This window comes from Mustela erminea, chromosome 6, assembly GCF_009829155.1.
Source record: "Mustela erminea isolate mMusErm1 chromosome 6, mMusErm1.Pri, whole genome shotgun sequence".
NCBI lineage: Eukaryota > Metazoa > Chordata > Mammalia > Carnivora > Mustelidae > Mustela > Mustela erminea.
The window spans coordinates 12,223,800-12,230,135 of NC_045619.1; the positions used below are offsets into that span (position 1 = coordinate 12,223,800).

Genomic DNA, 6,336 nt, shown 5'->3' on the forward strand with positions numbered 1-6,336 from the left:
CTTTGGGGAAGTTCTTAGCAGAAGCATTTGCCCTGGGGACAGTGTGATGTGGCCAAACATGTAAGGGTTTGGAGTTACTCATTTGCAGCACTTGAAATGGAGGCCTCCCCAGCGGTCATTTCCTTCCCGCCTCCACTCTTCCCAAGGAATCCAGGCTCCGATCAGCTCCGCAGCGCTCCCCAGCTTGGGGGCGGTGCTGAATGCTGATTGGTGTAACGGAACACGTCCTCCCGTTCTCCTGCGGGCCAGTGACAGGAGGTGGGACAATCACGTGACGCAAATTGCCCAATGAGGCTGCTGAGGGCTTCTGGGAAACTTTTCCTCCTCCTTCAAAAGGAGCGGGCTGTGGGGGGAAGGACTCGCTCGTTCCTGTCTTTGGAAGTTGTCGTGGGAGGTTGTGGTGGGAGGTTGTGGTGCTTTGAGCAGGGCAGCTGTGCTGCCAGCAGGATGGGAAAGCCGGGAGAACCACCGAGAAACTCGCTGCGTCTGTCACGTCATGGAGTTGCCGGTGTGTATCCAACCCAGGGGCAGTTTGGGTCTCTGCATTTTGTGATGTTAAAATCAGAGCCTCGCATTCGCGTTGGGTCAGGGGAGAGGGAGGTAGCGTCTTGCCAGGAGCCCGTGTGCTCCTCTTTACGTGTCTGTGGGGATGTGTCCGCGGAGGCAGGGGTGTTGACGAGACCGTGCAGATCTCCTGAGCTTCCTCTTGACTCCCAAAGGCACCCCAAGTGACACTGCGTCCGCACAGGAGGTGTCCCTGCGTCCTCCACCTCGGAGCTGGGTGTGGCCTGGCCGTGGGCCTGCTGTGGACTGTGAGGGGAGGCTCGCGGGGCCACCAACTTTGGCCGGAGAATCCGCACCCCGAAGGCTGGAAGTGGTAGCCCTGAACCAGAACTCTAGAACTCGTCAGTCCAGTGTGCTGGGGTTTTCTCTTCTGGGAAGCGGTGGCTGTCATCCGATTTGCCTTCTCTAGGAGAGGAGAGCCCTAGAGGGGGGCTGTGAGGCTCGAGGTCTCCCTCTCTGCTCCGCATCGCTGCCCAAACTGAGCCCGAGAGTAGCCACAGAAGAGGTTGATCTGGGCTGTTAGTCAACTCCAGCCGTGACACAGCTCTTCCGACACCCTTACCTTCCAAAATCCGCTCACGATGCCCCTCCCGGGCTACTGCTGACAAGGCTCACTCCAGAGCTGGCCAAGCCGGGTCAGCATGGACTAGTTTTCTGGACTCTTCCGTACCGGAAGGGCTTATACAGAAGAGCTCCGAAGGCGAGGAGCCTCCCAGAGGCTTTTGCCAGGGCACGCTCCTGCACAGAAGGGCATCATGGCGAGAGTGTTACCCAGAGTGAGTGCTCTGTTCTGATTCGACCTCCAGCTGGTCACTTCAGATCACCTAATGTCTGGGAGACTCACTTATCTCCTCTGTGAAAGAGGAGGACTCCCGAGGGTTGCCAGGGGAATAAGGATAAGCAAGATAAAGGATGGGTAGAGGATGAATAAATATCGGGTTGTGCTGAGAACCTGGGCTCTTGGTAAGACTGGGGTTGTACACCAGCTCCTCCAATTCATAGCTTTATAAAGTTGGACAAGAGCATGTCTTGAGGTCTCAGTTGACTCATCTGTGTTTTAAATAATCTTAAAAATCACGTTATGTTCGTCAGCATACAGTACATCATTCGTTTTTGGTGTAGTGTTCCATGATTCGTCGTTTGCATATAATACCCAGTGCTCCAGGCAATATGTGCCCTCCTTAATACCCACCACCGGGCATCTACTGAATGGGTTATTATTAACACCTACATTATGGGATTGTTAGGATTTGAAAAGACATAGATGAAGCTTTTAGCAAAGTGTCTGGTGCGTAGTAAATTTTGTGGAGTGTTCAACACTATTGCAAATACTTTTAGTTTAGATCGTGTATTCTGGATATACCCAAACTCTTGGGGAGTCAGGAGTATGAACAAGGAAATGGAGCCCCAAAGTCTTGACCCTCCAGTCGCTCTGATCTCCCCATGGCCATAATTCTTTTCCTCTTAGACCAGACTCGAGGACCTCCAGCGCTTGGGGCTACAGTTCCCGAGTGGAACAAGGAGCTGGGGATTATAGCCTGTTGCTACTTTATGTACCAGCCCCGGCTATTTCTGTAGAAGTCATAAACTGACTCATGTCAGAGCTATAGATCATCTGGCTCAGTTTTTCTCATTTTATAGATGGGGAAGCTGAGTTCATAGACACAGGTATGAGAAGATCTTGATCATCTGACTTCCAGGTTAGTGCTCTTTCTACTACCCTGCACTGTTAGCTGGTTTATCCAGCACCTCCTCCCAACATTTTCTCTCATCAGGACTAGTCCAGAGTACAGCTAGGTGCATGGGCGTGATCCTATTTTAGCCAGTGAGATGTAAGTGTAAGTCTGCTGGGGGTGGGGTTGAGGTTTTTGAGAAAGCATTTGCTCTTTTGGTAAAAGGGCTAGGTAGAGCTGTCCTTATTCTCCTCTGTCTTTCATCCTGCCTGGAATTGGGGGCATGATGCCTGGAGCGGTTGCAGCCATTTTATAACTATGAGGGAAAGGACAAGAGAATGGCACAGACACTGCCCTTACATCACTGAGCCACTGAATCAATTCTGGCAGCCTGTTGTTTGTTCTTTTCTCAGGTGTTCTGTTACCAGCAGCAGAAAGCATCATTAACTGATAGAGCTCCTTTGCCTTTCCCCCTGTTGAGCTGCTCTTCTAAGTGAGGGCTCCGAGACCTTTAGACAGGAGGGAGGGCTCGTGGACTCACCCTTTGGTCTATCCATTTTTAGAAGCAGCTTTTGGATTAACTGGCCTCAGGGGCCTCACTCCAGCCTGTAACTTAGGGATGAAAGCTCAGTTACCAGTTAATAATACGGCTGCTGCAAGGTAATATTTGCAGGCGCTCCTTGCCGAACAGTGGTCTATGAATACACAGTGTTATTATTACTAACCCTTCCCTGGCCCCCTGAGCCTCCAGGAGACAGCGGAGTGAACCGTTTCACTCGTCTGAGAGATAGCAAGAGAAATATAATTTTGATTTGATTCTTGGTCCCTCTGGAAGGTGCCCGTCCACTGCTCAGAAGTGGGAGGAGAGAGAGTGCAGCGAGGACACTTCTCGTAGATGGGGAGAAGAGAAATGGCAGCGTGAAGGAGCGTGGACTCCCATTTAAAGGCCCATTTTCCATGTGACACTTTATAAATCAGTTCAAATATAATCTTGAATGTAACCAACAGTCTGCCTTCTGCCTCCTTCCCTGCACTCCCCACCTCCCTCCCTACCAGTCCTTGAAGGCAAAGATCTTGGGGAAGGCTGCTTTTCCACTGGACTGTGTGAGTTGCAAGAAGCTAAAATTACGGCTTATAGGATCTCTTAGCTTCAATGAGGATAAAGCCATGCCAGCCACAGAGAGGAGTCTGTAAGTTTGGCTTCTGTGGCCCAGAGTGACTCCCATGCCCCCAAATGCAATGAATAGGTAATTAATTAAATATTATGTGTGGGCACTCATTCTATTTCATGTCTCTGGTCTACACTCTGGGCTCGGAGACTCTGCCTTGCTTATTTCCACCAAGGCACTATGGAAATTTAATTGTTTAATTTAAACTGTTTAACTTATGGTGAAGTGATAGATGTTGGTGCCACATATCCTGGAGTCCATCCTCGGCTCTGCTACTTGGCTGTGTGACCTTGGTCGAGTTAATTTATCTCTCTGCACCTCCTTTTCTTTTTTCTTTTCTTCCTTCCTTTTTTTTTTAAGATTTTATTTATTTATTTGAGAGAGAGAGAGAGAGAGAGGAAGCTCAAGATGGGGCAGAGGGAGAGGGAGAAGCAGACGCCCAGCTGAGCAGGGAGCCCGATGTGGGGGCTCAATCCCAGGACCCTGGGATCATGACCTGAGCCAAAGGCAGATGCTTAACTGATGGAGCCCCCAGGGACCCCTCTGTGCCTCCTTTTCTTATCTGTGAAGTGAGGATAACACTAATATCTGCTTCTGGATATTGTGAAGAATATGAAATAATATGAATGGGTTAGCTGTGTCACTGCGCCTGGCCCAGAGCTGGGCGGCTAGTAGTAAGAAGGAGTAGTTACAGTGGAAGTGGTGGTAGAAAGAGCAGTTAACAGTGATCAAGTGCTTGCCCTTATCTAGGCACTATGTTAAGCCCCTTGCCTCCATTCTCCCATCTCATTCCTGGGCCAGCGCAGTCCACTTGCTGGCTCCCTCACCAAGCTTATTGCATACTGCATTGACCCAGGCATTTTAACTGTAGCAGAGAACCCAAGAAACAAGGTCCCTGCTCCAAGTGAGTTACATTTATTTGCATTCTCATGGGAGACAGATGATAAGCTCATGAAAATGGAATCTATAGGAAATGTTATAAATTAACAGAATAGATACTCTGTAGAGAACCCACATGGCCTGAGATGCAGAACATCATAGGAGGAGCTGTTTTAGACAGGGTGGTCAGGGGATGCCTTTCCATGGAGTCCCCTCTGTGGAGACCCCAATATGGGAGGGAGGGAGCCATACTCCTGGTTTGGGAGGATGTAGGCAGATACCCGGCTCTCAGAGTACTTCTCTTTTGGTGGGAGGGTCAGATCTGACATCTGCACCTTCAAAAGGGTGATAGAGTTGTCACAGGAAAAATGCAAGATGCTCTGAGGACACCACATGGGGGGCCAGATTGATCAGAGATCTCTCCTGTGCAGGTGGCAGAAAACCTACCCAACTGGCTTGATGAAAAGGGGGACTTGTTGGCTTAGGTAAGTGACAAGCTGGGGGGAGCTGGCTTCAGGCATGGCTCAATCCTGGTGTTTTAATGGCAGCTTCAGGACGAAGCCTCTGTCTCATCTCTCTGCTCAGCCTCTCTGTGGGCTTTGTTCTCTACAGGCTCCCAGAATGGTGCCCTCAGTTCCCACAATGATGTCCATGGTCAGGATGATCGGAATGCTCTGCTTGGCCAGGCTGAGTCCTGCGCTTCCCCTGCCCACCCCTGAGACTTGGAAGTAGGTTTCCAGAAGGAAACTCAGGCTGGTGATGCAGGAGAAGATTTGCCAGGCGAATGGAACAAACAGCCTCCACCTAGTCTAGGGGCTTAGGGCAGGGCTCCCGGAGGAGCACTGTTCAAATAAATGCTAAGGCTCAAGTGCTGGGGAGAGGCTACAGGGTGGGGAAGACAATCACAGACTCTCAGGTTTGAAAGAGGTCTTCAAGTTAGGAGACCATATGACTCGTCATTTGCTCTGGGATTCTTCTGGGAAGGAAGAGAGCACTGTTAATGACATTGGGACATTGTCCTAAAAGGGACTGCTGTGAGCAAACGGCAGTGCAGGGCTGGCCACACCCCAAAATGATCCTCCGTTTCCCTCCATATCTCTGTTAAGTTCTCACCTTACCGTGGCTTACGTGACTTCAGGGCTGGGACTCTCATTACTTGCCTAAGTCAGTTTTCTTTTGGTTCAACTTCGCTTATTTACTTCTCTGTCCATTGCACCCAGATTGGTTCCTCTGGAGCTTGCCTCCATCGGTCCAGGTCCTGAGTCAACACTGGGGAGTGCCACAGATTTTACTCCTCTTGTACAAGCAGCCAATTAATTTTTTTTTTTTAAAGTAGATTCCATTCCAAGCATGGAGTCCAACACGGGGCTTGAACTCACCTCAGCTGAGAACAAGAGTCAGATGCTCGGCTGACAGCCTCCCAGGCACCCCGTCCAATAAAATGTTTGAAGATGAAGACAAGGATCACATATGTGTTGGAAATGTCTCTTCTTCAGTGTAAACCTGTGAAAGGTCTTTGCCAGTAAACCCTGGATGGTGACAATTACTGTATTGGCTGATTCTTTGGCTCAGCCGCATCTAACCTAGAGAATCAGAGACTATATTCATGGTAGAGTCTTCTCTCCTTTTGCCTGCTCTAAACCCCACCCATCCCTCATAATGTGGGCAAAAGCTTGCTTTCCCCAGGAAATGTTCTTTGACTTGAGTCATGCAAGCAGAGGCCTTATGTCACACTCCTCCCTCCTCGTACCCTGCTGCGGCCACACTGACCTTGTCTCTGACCTTGGGCACACTAAACTCATTCCAACCTCAATCAAGGTCTTTGCACTTGCCTATCCCTCTGCCTAAAATACTCTTCCCCCAGAACTCTTCCGAGCCCCTCCTTAACACACACTGGGCAGACTTATGGCCTTCTCTGCCCATTGTCTCTACGACTTTCCACTCACCCAGCCCTTCTCTTCATCCCATGGCCCCGTTTTGTTTGCTACATAGCTGTCATCACTCTCTGAAAGCATCCCGTTAATTTATTTACTTGCTGTGGCTGTCATCCC

At 49.9% G+C, this 6,336-nt stretch overlaps 1 long non-coding RNA gene across 2 annotated transcripts; it reads left to right on the forward strand.

Annotated features, from left to right (window-relative positions):
* The first annotated feature begins 301 nt into the window (after positions 1-301).
* On the forward strand, positions 302-5,652 carry LOC116592858. Of its 2 annotated transcripts, none has more exons than XR_004286632.1 (4): positions 302-508; positions 2,206-2,264; positions 4,717-4,770; positions 5,622-5,652. It is a non-coding gene; the product is annotated as an uncharacterized LOC116592858 (long non-coding RNA). The 2 variants fall into 2 exon arrangements; XR_004286633.1 differs by having other exon boundaries at positions 5,619-5,648.
* The last annotated feature ends 684 nt before the right edge of the window (positions 5,653-6,336 follow it).